Source organism: Poecilia mexicana, unplaced genomic scaffold (genome assembly GCF_051168715.1).
Source record: "Poecilia mexicana isolate PSO_F unplaced genomic scaffold, ASM5116871v1 scaffold_12, whole genome shotgun sequence".
Lineage (NCBI taxonomy): Eukaryota > Metazoa > Chordata > Actinopteri > Cyprinodontiformes > Poeciliidae > Poecilia > Poecilia mexicana.
In genome coordinates this window covers 13406766-13424593 of record NW_028263381.1, presented here as the reverse complement: position 1 = coordinate 13424593, position 17828 = coordinate 13406766, and the positions used below count along the sequence as shown (strand labels likewise).

The following is a 17828-nucleotide window of genomic DNA, read 5'->3' as shown; positions in this document are numbered from 1 at the left end:
TATGAAAATTTGGAATAAGCACAATTGCTGGCATTAGCAAAATCGTCAACGAAACGCCTTACAAAATCTCATTTATATCACTTCCAACAATTCAAACCAAATAAAGCTGCGGGGCTGATTGAGTGGTTTAATTACTCTCAACAAGCACATTAGACTAGTGAATTCAGTGTGTAAATCAGCATATTTGCGCTTTTATGTGCATCTATGTGTGTGTCTATGTGTGTGAATCAGCACAGTCAGACACCAGTAGCTCTGCTGCCATGTCAGGATGAGATTTAACGAGCTTTAATAGCAAGCTTTAATGAGCTTAATTAGGAATCCATGCGATCCCCGTGGAAACGCCTCAGCCTAGCACAACCCCGCTCCCAGTCTGAGCTGCTTTCAATTGGATTACTCGGGCTAATGTCACCGAGACACAACTGCGAAAACAAACAGAGCCCGATGGGGGCGTCAACTGGGTTTGGGAAGGGTCGTAGGTGAGCCGAACGGGAAAACAGGAGACGGATGTCAGGGAGGCACCTTTGGCAGACGAGACGTACCTGCTGAGGGATGATGGGAGGAGGGAGGCAGGAGAGATAACCAGCAGAACCAGTAGGATTAGTGTTTCTCAGGGATTTGGCTTGTACACAGTTGACACAGGAGGATAAGTCGCTCCCTTCACACCGTTTTCTCTCCGATTACAACTGAGCTCACGTTTAAAGTTGATCTGCTGGATTACATTATGTCTTTCTTTCCTTTCCCATCATGAAAGCTGTGTTCAATTCAATTTTATTAGCTTACAAAGGAATCTGGAGGTAAATAAAAGCATTATAAGGTCTTGGCACACATCTAGAAAATGAGCAAAAGAGATGCAAGCACTACCTCAAACACAATTTTTTTTACTTAAGGTTCAACTTACTCTGAATGCTGTAACTGGATCAAGGCATATTTAGACATATGTTGTTACTAACAAGTGAAGATTTGAAAAATACAACAATTTTCAGTTACACAGGTTAAATCAGTTTAAAGATAGGTAATGAAAACAACAGTTGCTCAGCTATAATAAGTCAGAGGCTTCAGCATTTTCTGTGGTACAGACTGCTACAGGAAATCCTTCCTTCCCACAGCCATTATCATCTGCAGCAACCTATTGAAGAAACTTTTATAGTACGAGTTCCAGCAACATTTAATTACTTTTAGGGATGAATACATATTTGTCCTTAACTGGGATATTTTTTTTTAATTTATCAAACTGAAGAACAGTTTGATTGCTAAATTTGCACTAAATACAATTTTATTATTTTAATAAGGCATACATATTTTTGACATGCCTTTATTTATTTATTTATTTATTTAAATGTACATAAAACAGATGATTTTATTTCCAACCAGAAATAAGATTTTAAATTGAAACTGGATTAGAATCTAAACTTGCAAGGAGTATCTGAAATTAAAGGCTCGATTTTATCTCTAAAATCACACCAAACATAAAGTTCAGATGGAAGTACGTGTAAGGTAATATAAATCTTCTCTGTGCGCTTCATTTTCCTGCTGATCCTTACAGTGAAAAAAGATGGAATAGGTAATATATTTCATTCCTCTCTTCCCTCTCTTTCTCCAAGATCATCTTGCCTCTTCGTGACCACAGGGAGATTCTGTAAAGTGCCCTTCGACAATGACAGAGTGACCTTTCAGATAATCACGATAAACCTGCCCATCCTTGCTCTCCTCCATCCCCAGCCGTGCTTACGTTTGGGAAAAGACAGCACACACACACACACACAGAGAGAGAGAGAGGGAGATGTGAACGTGCACAGACATAGCAGTGAATATATACAGGCATATCTGATGACCTACTCCCTGAGTTGATGAAAACTCCCCCCTGGGGGACTCCGACACAAGCATGCACACGTGCACGCCCACTAGACCTGTTCCCAGGAGTAGGATCATGGGGTGTCATCTGGCCAGCAGGATATCACTCGGCCCCGGGAACTGCAGAGGTCACAGAGGTCTCTCAGACGACATCAGGCAGCTTTGAGCTGCAGTTCATCTTTTACTATCTATCTTGACTAGCTCATGCCTAGAGCAAGTCCCTTCATGGCATTGCTATATATAGTATCCTTGCTTCCCGGGACTCTTTGTGGTGTCCTGCTGTGGTGGAAAGAGTATGTGGCTCATCATTATAAATCACCCTGTTAGAATAAATAAAAATTTAAAGAGCCTCTCCTTGGATTGGAGCTGAAGTCTCCATTAGTGAGGGCAGAGCAAATGGTTGTCTGCACAGCAACATGCAGGAAATCAGTGCACCAACTCCCTTAATCACCTCCGCAGTACTTTTTTTTAATCTCCTTGTTGGGTTTCATTCCCTCTGGTACTCGGTGATGAAGTCCAGTAACCTCTTAAAGCAGAAAAACTACATCAGATCAAGTATTTATTACATCTGGGTCTCCAGAAACACCATCCTTTATTGTTCCTTGCCATCTTTAAGAGTGCAACTTTTCCATGTAGATGCTGTTACTGAGTGAGGAAAAGTGAGAAGTCAGCGATTTCAAGTATTAGTCAGGCAAGAAAAATGAGGTCAGAGAAAGAAATGAGACGTAAAAGGTATTTGAAAAAGAAACAGAAGTTTCCAAAACTTGTTAAGATGGTTACGTGATTCATTCGGGCGATGAGAGAGCAAGACTTTCAGCACATAACAGGAGGGCTGAACTAATTACAGTAAAACAACTGTTTTATTGTTCTGAGCTCTAACATCTGTCATGAAACAACCAGGAATTAGACATTCTGACTACTTTTTTGGAAAGCTCAGGGGTAATGATCTACATCGGGTTAGATTTTTCAGCTCAGTAAACACAGTTCTAAGTAGAACCATACACAAAACTCAATTCTTATCCAGTCAATTTTGTGTTTTACTTTTTTGCATTTTATTTTTTACTTTTAATTTTAGTCATGATCCAAGTTGGAGTAATAAAAAGAAGATACTCCAAAGTCCGAACTGTTACTGGGAAAGTTGTACACTTCTCATCAATCCATCATTAAAATCCAACATGGCTGCCATCGGTTTAAAAGCTATCATAGCTGTTGAAATAAACTGTCTGTCTGCAGTTCTCTTGAAAGTCAAAGGGTGAGCTGAGAATTTCCACTAGAATCCCCAATAACCATCAGCGGCGGTGCCACAGTTTAAGAACCATGCATTTAAGAATGCACTACTGTTTTAGTGGTAATAGCCACACTAATTGCTAATTTGGGGAACTAAATCTGGTTAAAATACTAACTATGTTGTCTTTGTATTAAAATGCTTCAACTCTGTTTAACAGCAACTACTTTCTCAAGCACACGATGTGATGCCTGTTCCTCATAGTGTTAATGGGTGCCAGCAGTAGTAAAGCTACATTTCTGTTAGTGACAATTCCTATAAAAGACAATTGGAATCAGCTAAAGCTACCCCTGCACCAACCCTTTACAGGAACCAAAGATTCCTAGCAGCGCATTCCTAATGCTTAATGAAGAAAATACTAGAGAGAAATCTGTTTTTTAACCTTGCATAGGTCTGGATAAGGTCAAGGGAGATTAGTGAAGGGAGAGAATTGGAGAGTGTAAGCTCATCTTATCATGCTGTGCTTTCTGGAAAGGGGCAAGACTGTTGATAATACACAGATAACATGCAGTGTGGATAAGAAAAGCAGAGGCAGAAACAGAACCTCGCAGCAGGAGCGCCCAAAAAGCCACTGATTAGAAGGCGAAGCGGCAGATAGAAAAAAGTTCGACAAAAGAGCTACGAAAACAAAAGAAGACGCGGAGCAATATACCAATTTGTGAACGCACATGCACACACTCTGACTATGATTTCATTTCATGTCAGCCTTGAGGGAAGGCTGAACCATACACGCTTCATCATCCTCCCTCTCGATCGCTCTGTTCTTGGCCCGCTCCACGCCTCCGGGGCCAGCAAAGGCAGCGATTAACGACAACAGTCAGAGTGTGTATGAGTGTGTAAGTGTGTGTAAGGCCTGATCGTTAGAGCGGCCAACTTGTGTAATACAATTACAGAGGCTGCAGAGAAACTGCTAATGTGCACACAGGCAGCTCCGTCAGATGGATCAGGTATTGAGTTTTCTCTGCTTAATTCACTTTCCAGCACACACACGGGTGCATTAGTTAGATTAGACCAGAAGGAGGGGACGGGAGGTGGGCTCGGTCTACCGCCGAGACGGCCAGATTTGTTTAGTGGTGGCTGTCAATTACAACCCTGACCCTTGCACTAAATGGCTGCTCATCCAGCGGAAGAGAGGAAAGCAGACAAAAGCCAGACAAGATTGGTAAAGACGCAGCCATTTGCTGCAAGAGATAACAAGTGGCATGTTGTGGAGTAAACAATGGTCAAAACATGAAGCATCAAGCTACACCAATATAACAAAGTGCTGTTGCCTGAAAGGAGAATGTGACCATCAGTGAGATTAGTGAGTCAATGTTATCACTAGAATGCTGCAGTAATGGGACGATGCGAGGCCGACAGTACATGGGTACTTAGAAATATGAAAAAGCAAACAAATTGTTCAGCTTGCTCTTTTTAAAAGTCGCATGCAGTTAAAGAGACTGATTAAAATTAAAGCCAAGCAAAAATTGCAAGTTCAGGTCCAAGCAAAGTCTTATTTTCTCTTATTTTTGTAAAGAACCAAACATTCTTTAAGGAGCCAATCATTTAAAGTGGTTTTAAAAATATTCATGCTTTCTGGAGGTCATTAAAACTTTAGTAGCTCTTTATTTATTTTATGCCTAGTACCTAACCATTTCAGAAGATTACTCTTTGTTTTTTTTAAGCCTTATTTCTTATGTATGAGTCATTCAGGAATAAAATACTACTAAATCCAGTGGGTGAACCCTCAATAAAAAAATAAAAAATAAATAAAAAAACAACTAAAAACCAAAGACCCATTTTGTTCCAATTTATATTTACCCTAATGAGTAAAAACTGTGCACTGTGTGGAACTGATTGAGAGACACAAAATAGCATTTCAAAACCAAGAATGAGAATCCTGAATAGTATATAGGAATACAGAGAACAGAAAAATGATGCATCTGTTGGGTCTTCAGTATTTAAAACCCATTAAATGTCCTCATGGACATTTAAACACTTACACTTATATGTAAGTGTTTTGCGGGTGACAGTTAAGTCCTCTTCCTTAAAGAACATTACAATTTACGTATGTTTTGTTTGCTCAACATCATATTTCTTGTTTTTACATACAAGTACATTCAAGACAATTTGCTGTTATGGCCAAATGGAAAGATTGGGATGAAAAAAATTATCAGGAAACAAGTCAAAAGAAAACTCGTAGAGACATTGAAAAATCTTGGAGAATTTGTGATCAACATGAAAAGATGAGACATTTAGGCAAATAAGAAACTAAGTCTAAAGAAGCTAAAGGTAGTTTAAAATATTCTGAATTGTATATAAACCCAACAACCTCTTTCACCCTTTCGATGAGATTCAGAGTTAAAGCAGTGGCCGTCAAAGCTGTTTGGGTCACTGTGCTCGCTAGTTGGCTTTCTGCGCACAATGAAGTGTAAGGGCAACAGAAAGCAGCAGAAACACCAGTTATTAAGTGTTATTAGGTTCAAAACAAAGTACTATATGAGTAAAAGTTGATAGTCAAACAAACGGAATCAGACTGAAAGATGTCATGGAACGACTTCTCAATGAGTCAAATAAAAAAAAAAGAAAGAAAACTACCTCGCTAGCCTACTACTTTAACAAGCATCTCAGTATTGAAACACTAGCAAGAATAATAGGTGATTTATTTAATCAAGTACTGAAACAAAATATTGAGGCTGTCCTCCAGAAACCCCATTTGGAATCTATTATCCGTCACTCCAAGAAAAAGAAACGGATACCGCAACATCCGGAATGTAATGTGAGGCAAAGTAGGACGTAATCCCAACGCTAATGTAAACCCTAGAATATTATGAAATATGTTGTATGTCACTGCACTTTCAACTTAAGCTGTCAGCCATATTATAGGCAAGGATTTTAGTCTATAATTTAACATCAAATTCATCAAACTATTACGTTTTAAACGCATGGATATTTGCACACTTTCAGTTGTTTCCTACAACTGTACTCAAAGAAAGAACTAAAGAGTAAATAAGATCACTCAGTAGGTACAAACATATGCCTCTGTGTCGCTGCAGAATCATTACACCGATTTTCTCTGTAAACCTGGTGCCATTCATCCTAAAGGAAAAGAACACAGGAAGACTAATCACAATGCTTGTTACCGAATCATTATAATTCTTTTCCATAGAGGATAAATAAATTAAATCTCACTGAAGCTCTACTTTTCCAGTAGCTAAATGAGCAGCAGGAAGGGGCTGCAGTTTCTGTAAACACCTCCCTCCCATGTAAACATATATAATCACAACAAGATGGCTAATGCAGAGCAGCTCGTAATTGTATCACTGAAGTTAGATGAGTGAGTTTTAGGAGGGTGGTGGTGAGGGGCGGGGGAGGGGTGGTGCAGCTGATTGAATTAAAATGTCTGCTTCACTCTCGGGAGACCACCCTGATGCAAAGGACAAAGATTGTCTGCTTGCAGCTGAGGCCACGAAGTAAAAAATAATTGTCTAAGGCTTTTCCAAAATTCTCTTTGCAGGCTCAGAGAGTTTCTTTTTACTCCTCTCCTTTTAGCTCCCAGCTTTTTCTAACAGAATAAAACAGGAAACCAAAGGGAGAGAGGACAACAAATGAAGAGTCAAGTTGGATGTGACAGGCCGCACAGAAAAAAAAAAAAAAAAATCTTTATTCAACGATAGATGGTAGACAGGAACGTCCCTTCGTTGTGACACATCCATCATATCACTCATTGCTTTTGTTCTCCTGTTTGTCCAAACCTTTCTGACCAGTCCTTCTGACTATATCACTAAAGACACAGCAGGATGTTAATGACTGGGGGCATTTATCGGATTTATTAGCTCCAGTTAGAAATGTTGGGCCTCGCTGCCAGTATCCAGGTACACTAAAGTTTTAATATTACTAAAATTTTATATCAAAATATGGTTTGAAACCCTTTCCTAGAGATGCCAGGAAAAGTGACCATAGTTATTCCAGCTGCATGGAATATTAAGAAGTTTCATATTCTTACCCCAACCCCATCTGTTGATGTGCACTGCCAGACTTTTAGCTAAAAAAAAGAAAAAGACTACTGCTTCTCTCAATTGCTGAGAATAAACACACAACTGGAAATACTTTGGGTCATGGGAAACATTAAAAATATCTTTGAAAGTAAAGTTTAAAGGAGACCCTGTTTTAAAAACTGAAGCTGCAATCTGTTATTCTACATTTTTCCTTTAGTCTATGTATCAAAATAACAATAAATGTTGTTGTTTTTTGTAGAGAACATTGGTACTGAAATAATCACAATGTTACGTCATAGCAAATGTAGGAATAATTGATACTTTTCTGTTTTAAATAGAAGCAGGAACCTTTTCACATAAACCTTTTACCAGAGTAGTTTTCTGCTATCATTATGATCCCCCTGTGTTTCCCATGCATTTACCACAGTAAGAAAATATAGAAAATTAACCCAGAAAAAGGCTCTTTCATGGAAGTAATAAGTATTTCAACATCTACCAAAAACTTTGGGATAAGGTTTGGGGGAAGGAGAGAGCCATGTACTTCAAACTGATTAAAAAATAAATAAATTGTTCTATGATCATCTCAGTTCACACTCATAATTTTTGCTTTAACTTAAAATTCTTGCCAACTGGATTGTTGAGAGAATTTCAAGAAATATGACACTTTGTAAGACATGTCTCAGGATTTATTTAGAGCAACATTGATTAAAGTTCTTAACTTTTTTTCTGACTTTGAAGGGATTTTAATTCAGCTGTGTAGTGTAACTGCTTTGAAATTATCCCCACCGGAGCCATCTTTCCTCTTTTCTCCTTCCTGTTGCTCCAGAGGAGGGAAAACACGAAAGCAACCCTTTTTTCACAGACTTTGTCCTGACTCTATAGAAGTTAGTTTAATTACTACACTACTGCTGAAAACTGAGGGTTTATCTTCACAAAAGGGAGTCTCCCAGAGTTGCAACTCCACCAACATGAAAACATCACCAAAACCAAAAATGTAGGGGGTAAATAAAAGTTCTGGTAAGGTAAGTTCTGGTTCTCATTGTCAAAATGTGCCTTTTGTTTTAAATTGTTGAGAAAAATGTTATGCCATCCAGACTTTAAACATTTTCAACCTCAAGACACTTCATTGTTTTGTTTGTTTATTGCAGGGCATTATTGCTGTGATGCTCCCACAACCTGTTTCCCATGTCTCTTACTCTACTTTATTTCTTTTTTGACTTAAACGTTTTTTTTACAGAACCATCCCCGGCCCCACCCAAATTTCACTTTATATTTTATCCAGCGTCTCTGTAGGAGAACAAGTGATAACTTCGGAAAATGTTAGTGGAAAATATCATGATAATGTGTTATTTGTACGCAAGGCTGTACAAATAACATAAAAATCTCACATATATACTGTTTTCTGTTGAGTTTGTTCTGACAGGAACTAAAATGGAAATTTCAGGACAAATGTTCCTCCTTGTCTTGAACGTGGCCCTAAATTCAAAGCGTCTACTAGAAAGAAACGAATAAAGGAAAAAAAAAAAAAAAAACCTGCAGTCAAAACCAAAACCAGGTTTCACTAGTGTCTGGTGTTTCACGGAGAAGAAACACAATAAGGTTCAGATTACGCTGCCAAATTTCCCAAGAAATTGCAGGCGAATGGAAATATGCATGTGAGCTGGTAACACTTAAAGCTGCCTGGTTCTTGCAGAAAATGCTGCTTTGTATAATGCTGCTGTATTTGTTTACCAGATTTTCTTTTTTTTTTTTTTTTTGCCACTTTTCCGTGAACAAAAAAAAAAAACCACACAAAGCAGCCCAGAATAGCTGTGGGTTAATGTGCCTAAATACTGGATACCTCCAGTCTGCTCATCTCCTGGGTAAAAGCCACCACAGCTTAGGAGTGGTTCCTTATTCCTTTATTCCTCGTCTCCAGTTCCCCCCTTTCTATTCTTCTTCCCGAGGCCATGTCGGTGCTTTTTGTTGGCGAGCGCTTGTCATGGAACATAGGGATGCTAAATAAAATATTTGGCACGAAAAAGCAGAAAACATGGCTAACAGAAAGCTAGTAAGGCTTTGTAGACTTGTAAAAACAAACATGATTTAGTAATGTGAAGCCTTCTAAACGTGGGACGTAAAGAGCGTGCGCGCTGGGATTTAAACAAGCAGCTACCGGCGGAAACTCATCAGGAGGTGCAATGCACTGATGCCATGCTCTTTCCTCGACACAGCCCTCCCCTCTCCCCTCATGCTCCCCATCTCCTCAGCGTAACCCTCTCTTCTTTTACCTGACGGATCAGCTTACCTCACGTCAGCCTAAAGACCATGGGAACCCCTATGCATAGTGTGTCACCACTGAATTATCGGTTTCCGCTCCACATGCTCCAGCATATCTGCAGCAAGCCATTACTGTGTATCAGTTTACAGTAACTGTGCTGACTCCAGCGCAGCTGGTGTACCGTATGGAGTCATGGTTTATGGATGTCTGGAACTGGAGAAACAGTCTTGTCATCTCACTGAGCCTGGTCAATTTTTTTCCCAAACTAGGATCTCGTTTCTTCATCATTTTGACAACAGGGAGAACAATCCTTCCAAGCCCTCCTATAGAAATTGATGGGCATGTTTGAAAGTCCCTGATATCTGGGGGCACTCCAGCGGATTAGCGGTTAAGATGGCCCCTGCTCGAAAGCAGCTGGAGTCCATCATTGCTTCTCTGACTCCCTCTTTTCATGCTATCTCTCCGTAACCACTTGCAGGCACAATTTGAATAGCCAAAACATTAGATAATGACAATGAAAAATCTGCTTATATTTTTTCTCTTTTTGAAGAATAGTAATTTTAAGTAATTCTACTCATGTAGCACTAATGGTGAAGCTTAATAAAAATGACAGCTAAAGTCATTATGGCTTTAGCAAAATGCTGTGTTGGTATCATGTTTCTTTGAAATCCATCCAATGTTTTATTTCAAACAACAAATAAACAACAGCTCATCCAATATCTGTCACACCTTTTACCTTACATTAAATAACTCATAATCTACACCTATCAACAAAGATAAACTCAAAAAAATAATTAAGATACAGTCTTGGACAAGTGGTTTTTTTTGTTTGTTTGTTTTTTTGTCTATTGCTACAAGATTTTTTCATATACTTATATAATATGATCTAAATACAAATATAACCACCAACAGCTGTCCGTTTTTCTCTCTGTCACAAAAAAAATCTGTTTTGTGTGGATTCTGATTCCTCCTTTAGTGGCAGCTGAGAATAGCCTCGGGGATTTGCAAATAATTTACGATTCATCCATAGTTTTATTTTAGCTATACCCATAGCGTTAGCTGGCAAACTATGCAGCTGCATTTCGCATAAACAGTTTTTAAAAATCACAGTCCAAATATTATCTGCATGATTTAAAAAAAAAACGGTATTATAGCGAAGCACAATATTCAGTAGGAGAAGACTTGAGTTTCCCTGATTGTAATGGCTGCTGCAGCTTCGTGTCTCATTGTCTCACATGACCGGCTCCGCCCACGATGCTTAGAGATTCCCAGACAGATTTTGATGTGGGAGGCAGAGCTGAAACGCCATTCATGTTTTATTGTGTTTAAAGTTTATACACAGTAGAACAATTTTTATATGTTTTGCACAGTCACCATTGAGTGACTGTACACTGAAATGAGGCACAAGTCAACCTAACAACAAGTCGTCTTAAAACAGATAGATGTTAGATTTAGCCTAGCACTTTGGCAGACTCCTCCACATGAAAAAAAACTAAGAAGAAACAAGAATAGCGTTTACAGAAGAGTGAAGCGGTATACATCAAGTTATAAATGTCTTCAGGAACAAAATGATAAATTATGCTAAGTCATATTGAAGAAAGCCCAGTGAAACAGCAAATTGAGGCTAACCTACAGAAACCCCCGTTGGGACAAACTGTCTTGCTGACAAGAGACAAAGATAGTTGAGACTGTAAATAGGATTGGGATTAGGTTTCAGTAAATACCTAATATTAAATGACTCGGACTGCTATCAAGGACAAAAATCTTGATCAAAGCGTCCCTTGTGGAAGCAGATACCAGAATCATATTCATATTTTTTCAATAGCAAAGTTGCAATTAGTATGCCACTTGATTACGTATATTAAAAATTTACATTTATGCAATGGTAGTTATCTTGAAATATGCTTTTATCACAGACATAATGCATATTACATATGTTTTCCACATACATGCTAATCACACTGACAAAAAGACATCAAAGAGAAAGCAGAGATGTCAAGGTTTTTTTTTAAACCTCCCAGTTGCCAGAAGGATCATGTTATACCCTATTTCTCTGCCCTATATTTAACATATAATCTTTATTTTGTGTGTGTCAACTTTTCATGCTCTGAGCCACTTTAGTTCATAAAATCTATGCCACATTTCATATAAAAAATTAATCTGAAAAGAATAGAGAAAACAGGGGGAAAACTGTAAAAGAGGCTTGCAATATAAAAGATGGAATCACATCACAAGATCACTGAACTGTGGATTCAGTTGTTAAAACTTACTCTTTACTCTTTGTTGTAAATATATTTAATACTGTTTGAAATGTACAAACAAAATCTCTAAAGCAGACCACTGATGTCCTCTTCTAATCTGAGACGTATGATGTTCAAAAAGCCTTAACAGCAGCGCGCACATCACAGTAGATTTGAGCCCCAGTGTTTTTTGGGTTCTGCTTCTTGAAGGATTAGCAGCCTGTGGAGGTTACACAGCAAACAAGAGTTGTGTTTGCTGAATGAATCAGTGTGGAAGATTGAGTCTATTCAGACATTCGACCTTCTTCGGAAGAATCTCTTGCTTTCTCCAAAAGTATTTTGAAGCAATCATCACAACAACATCCATTATTCACTTTTTGCCTACTGTTTGGGTAACTCCTTGAAAGGGGCAAATGCACAGCTGGGAGCTCTCCTCCGCCAACAGGGATGTTTGAGTAATATTTTACGATTCATAATGAATTGAAGTGAGCACATTTTCAGCTACTGAGCACATCCTTTGTGTAGATATAAAAATATGAAGCTGCTAGAAATCTGAGGGCAGCTGTATTACGGGCTGTTTCTGATCCTTTTGTGTTAATACATCATGCAGTTCTCACATTTACTTGAACTTTCAGATCAGCGAAACTGGTTTCAATTATTAAGCTCATTTCCATAGCTTTCATTAACCGAAAAAGAATGCATGGGAATCAAAGGCCGCAGAGCCATTTATTTTCCGTCCGATGTAGCAGATTAGAAATTTCACACAACTTTACAACAAGAACAACGCGGTACAATTTGCTCTTTTCTGACAGAGCCAACAAATGTAGCAGCCTCAGTGGTGTACTTTACATGTTAGGGGTAATAAAGTAACCTTCCACCACTGGGGCTTCTGTCTGGGTCCCCTCTAAATGAGACCCATTGAGCTTAGCCCAGTTATGCACCGTCTGCCAGCACTTAAGTCACCAGGGACTGATCATGGAGATATGGCAAACACACACACATGTTGTACAAACACAGGAAAGTGCTGACACCCAACAGCAATCTCAAGTTGCAAACTATTACTGGAGTCACGGTAACAAAGCCAAAACTGAGGAAAAGAGGTCACACAGTGGGGTGTTAAGGTTGGTGGGAGCTCTGCGGTGGGGTGGTTGATGGTGAGGTAGTTAAGTCTGCTATTACACAGTTTTTTTTTTTGTTTTTTTTTTCTGCGATGTTGAATTCCACTGTGCATGCTGAGACTTGTGAAGAATAATTATCCCCAAAAAAGACCAGCGAAGCAGGATTCAGTTGCTTATGCAAAATATAAGTCAAAAACATACAAATCTGGAAAAAGTAGGTGTGCGTTTGTATTCTGACCCTTCCTTGACGATGTATTTAGTGGGGATTATTCATACAACAGTACATACCAGTTGAGAAGCTTTAATTTAGCACCTCATTTCACTCAGTAAAAACAACTTTTACAGGCTGGCATCGTGACACACGTTTAATTCTGCCCTCTGGTAATGGTCTGCTTCATTTAAAAGTCTGCTTGGCAGCTCGGTAGATAACAGATGGAAGAAAAATGTGGGGAATTATGAGAAAGATTGATTTTGCAAAGAGGAACGGTCTGCTGTTCAGACAGTTTTCTCTGAAGCAGACTTTTTTTTCAAACCCAGTTATTACTGGACAAACAAACGAGTGCAGAAAAACAATAACGTGCACACAAAGACAGAGAGCTGTTTTCGTAAGGACAGACGCATAGACACGTATACATTCAAACACCTTTAATGTTTTGGGAGGTTTTTTAGAATTTAGCTCTGACTGTTTTACTGGGATTTTGTGTGATTGACCAACACAAAGCATTGGAAAGGAAATCATTCTTAGTTTTCAACTTTTTCAAATAGAAAATGGCATCCATTCAGCCTCCTTTATGTCAATTGCTTGCAAAAACACTGTTTGCTGCATTTACAACAGCACATCTCTGTCTCCACCAGCTGTAAACATCTAGGCTTTGACTGAAACTTATGCCCATTCTTCTTTACAGAGTGGCTTCATCTTGTGTAGACCGGACATTGGGCATTTGTGAACAGTAAGTTTCCAGACTTGTCAGTGATAATCACTAATTAGTTTATCAATCAATCAATCAAATTTTATTTGTATAGCACATTTCAGCAGCAAGGCATTTCAAGGTGCTTTACATAATTAAAGAAGAAATAAAAACAGTATGTGACATTAATAAATAGATGAAAAGTAAAGATAAAACCATTAAAAACATTGAAGACATCAAAACCCACACTCTAACCCTAATTTAGCCATAAGCAACTCTAAACAGGTGGGTTTTAAGTTGAGATTTATAGGCACACAATGTTTCAGCTGTTTTACAGTTTTCTGGAAGTTTGTTCCAGATTTGTGGTGCATAGAAACTGAATGCTGCTTCTCCTCGTTTGGTTCTGGTTCTGGGGATGCAGAGCAGACCAGAACCAGAAGATCTGAGGGGTCTAGACGGTTGGTAGAGCAATAACAGATCTTTAAGGTATTGTGGTGCTAAACCATTCAGTGGTTTGTAAACTAACAACAGTATTTTAAAGTCTATTCTTTGAGCTTCAGGGAGCCAGAGTAGGGACTTTACACTGCCTAAAAGTTTAGGCCGTAGACTGGGCTGTTATAGCACAATATATATTTACTTAATGATTCCATTGCCATCTGGTTGTGTAGCATGACTGTGCTCCCGAAAGGCGAACCTCTACCTTAGTCTCAAATCTTTTGCAGCCTCCAACAGGTTTTCTTCCAGGATTGCCCTATATAAACCTTCATCCATCTTCCCGTCAACTCTATAAAGATCCTTGTGTCTCCTAAAGAAAAACATCCTTACACCACAATGTTGCCACTTTCATTCAACAATGGCTTTCTTCTCGCTAGCCTACAATTGCTAGAAGTTCACAGCTAATAGTTGTTCTGTAAGCAGTTTTTTTTTATCTGAGTTTCTCTGCATCTTCTCCAAATCTATCTCTCTTGGGTATTTAGCCATCTCCTTGCCAGGCTTTTAAGTGTAGGCCAATGCACTTCTTTTGGTCTTCCATACTCAGATTACACATAAGTAAACAATTGGTTACACTGGATTTTATTCAGGAATATTAGTATAATTAGAAATACTGTGTCACACAACTCAGATTTTTCTTTGCAAAAAAATTTCTTTCCATGTTATGATTATGCACTACTTTGTGTTGGGTTGCTACATTAAATCCTAATAAAATACATCAAAATTTGTAGTTGTAACATGACCAAACACTAAAACTTCAATGGTTGTGAAAACTTTTGCAACACACAGCTTACACAAGCTAAAATGAAAAAGAGTGTGAACTGTCAAGGATGGAAAAAGGAGAATTCCTTCTCATTTGTGAAGTATCGCTGACCTATATGTAGGTGGAAGTAATTATATTCAGCAAAACTCAGCAGAAATGTAGTTAACTCAACAAAGGTTCTTTTTCCTCAAAGCTCTTCCCCAAAGTCTTGTAAAAGTGTATTCCTCCAGCACAACGACAATTATTGTCTTTTAAGGCATCCCAAGCCCATCTTTAAGCAACCATAATGTAAACCAGAGACTCTGAACTTCACTTGCGGGATCTCAAAAGCAGACACAGGAATGAGGTGAAAAGAGAATGAAAGAGGGAGGGGCGGCACGAGGATAAAGTATCTCATTTGAGCCCCGTAAAAAGCAAGGAGGCACAAACATTTATCTGAGGCAAGACTTTCATCAGATGCTTTAAGAGTGTAGAAATAACACAGAGCAAGATGCTGATAAAGTCGAGACAGGAAATGGGGAACGTTTGGTCTCTAGTTCTCATGTTTCAGCCGGGACAAGGGGGGTCCCACAAGCACTCCCTCACTAACCCCCCCCTTCCCAACCCCTCTTTCTGTTCTGCTGACATATAAAGACCACAACCCTCCACAAGCAGAGGGATCAGCAAATGGAAACCTAGTTCTGTCTAAACAGAAATAAACACATTTAAGGATATAAATAAATGTGAAGAGGTTTAGCAAAAAATAAATTCTTCATTCCAACGTAGATTAATATCTTCATTAGACGGTGTTATAATGAAGATATCCTTTTTCCGAGGATATTTTCTATATTTGCGCTGCACTCAAAGCTGTGTGAAGGAGAACAAAGCAGCAGAGAGCAAAGAAAAGAGGCTTAGTTTCATCAGACAGTGAGGACTGAGCGAAAGACGGTAGCTGTGTTTCATGTTTCAAGAAAAGGATGGATTTCTAAACAAACATCATAATTCAGGTAACTCCATGCTGCGTCCGTGACTCAGGCGTGATGAATCATCTCTGAGATCACCTCATTACTGCCTCTTTGGTATGTGGGACTTTTTCGTGAAGAAAGAATGCATAGCCTGAGTTTAGCATTAATGTTCCTTAATTGCAAGAAGGAGTCACATTACCGGGTCCACCAGGATTTGACGTAAATAAGCCTACAGACTTCTAAAATATGGTCAGCTTGTATTGCAGACATAAGCTCACAATGAACAACAAATTTTAAGAACAATTTTATAGGTTACTTTTTAAACATTTAATAAAATCAAAAGTTATGTATAGATATTTAATTATCAATCAATTGCTTCCACGATAGAAAATAAATGCCACCCCTGGATTGGCTGCTTTGCAAATGCCAGCCAGTAGCATGGCGAGTAGCAATGCCAAAAAAAAAAAAAGTGCAAGTAGGCAGGGTTTCTACAAATAATTCGAAGCTATGAGTCACAGAAAAAATCCTGAATAGGTGAATCTGCGAATACTGAACTGCAAATAGGCAGCGGTCCAATGTAGCTCCAAATTTACTGCAGAGTGAAATGCTTGTTTTCCAGTTTTGAAAAAGCCCCCCACAGTCCTGCTCAGTGTTAAATCACAGTAGTTTGCAACACTCTTTAAAAAACATTAAAAACTACAATCTTCTCACCAGATTTTTTACTCAGAAGTTACTTAGATCATTTAGATCTTTTTTAAAATCCAAAATCGGAATGAACTGAACATTTTGAAGCATGTTTTGCTCTATATGTTGGGTTACATATTTGTGCCACACTGTGCCCCTGCTTCCCGTTTACAGCAGTAGTTACCAAGGTTGTTCCATGTTACATGCTGGAATAGGTAGCTTGGTTAAAGGACATCGGGGAAATAACCTCACTGCATTGGGCTTTTAATCAGCACATTGCGCTATTTATAGTGACCCTGAGCAAAGTAACATTACAGAGGCCTCTTTAATTCTGTTTAGGTTGCATGCAAACTGGACAAAATTAACTGATACTGTAGAAAGACATTGAGGGCAACATCAAAGGTTCAGGTGTTGTCGGAGAATATAAGAGATACTTCATTCTCCCTGAGGGAAATTGATTGAGGGGCAAGCGTACAATGACTACAAGGTCACATGCACACCAACAACAAAAAAATAAAAAATAAAAAAATAAAGTAGAAACATTCCATAAAGTTCAGATTGTCTAGATGGGGTAACAAGAAATTAGTTTAAAAAGAAAAAAAAATCAAGAAAGTTATCAGATTTAGAAAGAAGTTGGATGAAAAGATTGTTTAAAACGATCGCTTGTGCAGCAGATGGCTTTGTAAGATTTTCTTGACAGTAGTAGTTGATACTAGTCTCCAAACAGGATATGGGGATGGGTCCTTCAGCATCTCCTGTGCCTGTTCCATCTCAGTGATTTCATAGATCGACTACAAGGGAGGGGGCTGATAGTTCGACCCAATTATTTCCATCTATCTTTTCACCGTGCAATTCTAGATTAAGATTACACAGTGAGTGAGCCATACCAGGCACATATATCATATCTAATTATGCATTATAAAAGGTCAGCGTTATCCTGGACTCCAAACAGTCTAAGCCTGTGCAGAAAATGTGGTCTCTGGACTAGTTAGGAGACAATCAATATGATCATTCCAACACAAATTACTGCACATAATGACGCTCAGATATTTAAAGGTGGGCACTTGTTCAATAGCTCCAGAGTGGTTGTTCCACTTGTTCATCTGAAAATTTGATGACTTGATTATTAGACCCAGTGCTACCAAGAATGAAAAACGAATGTGAACATTTCACGATTATATGACAAACATGAAAAGAAGATGAGAGTAAGGTTAGGAGCCAGTATTTCTCTAATTAATGCATAAATAATTACTGAAATATAAAAAGTCATAAAAAGCCTCGCTAGAAAGTCACTTAACTTGTGAAT

General features: G+C 38.6%; 1 protein-coding gene across 3 annotated transcripts in view; it reads right to left on the bottom strand.

The window, feature by feature from the left end:
* Positions 1-17828, bottom strand: part of unc5cb (unc-5 netrin receptor Cb) — a 179847-nt gene that overhangs the window by 121058 nt on the left and 40961 nt on the right. The window lies entirely within an intron of this gene.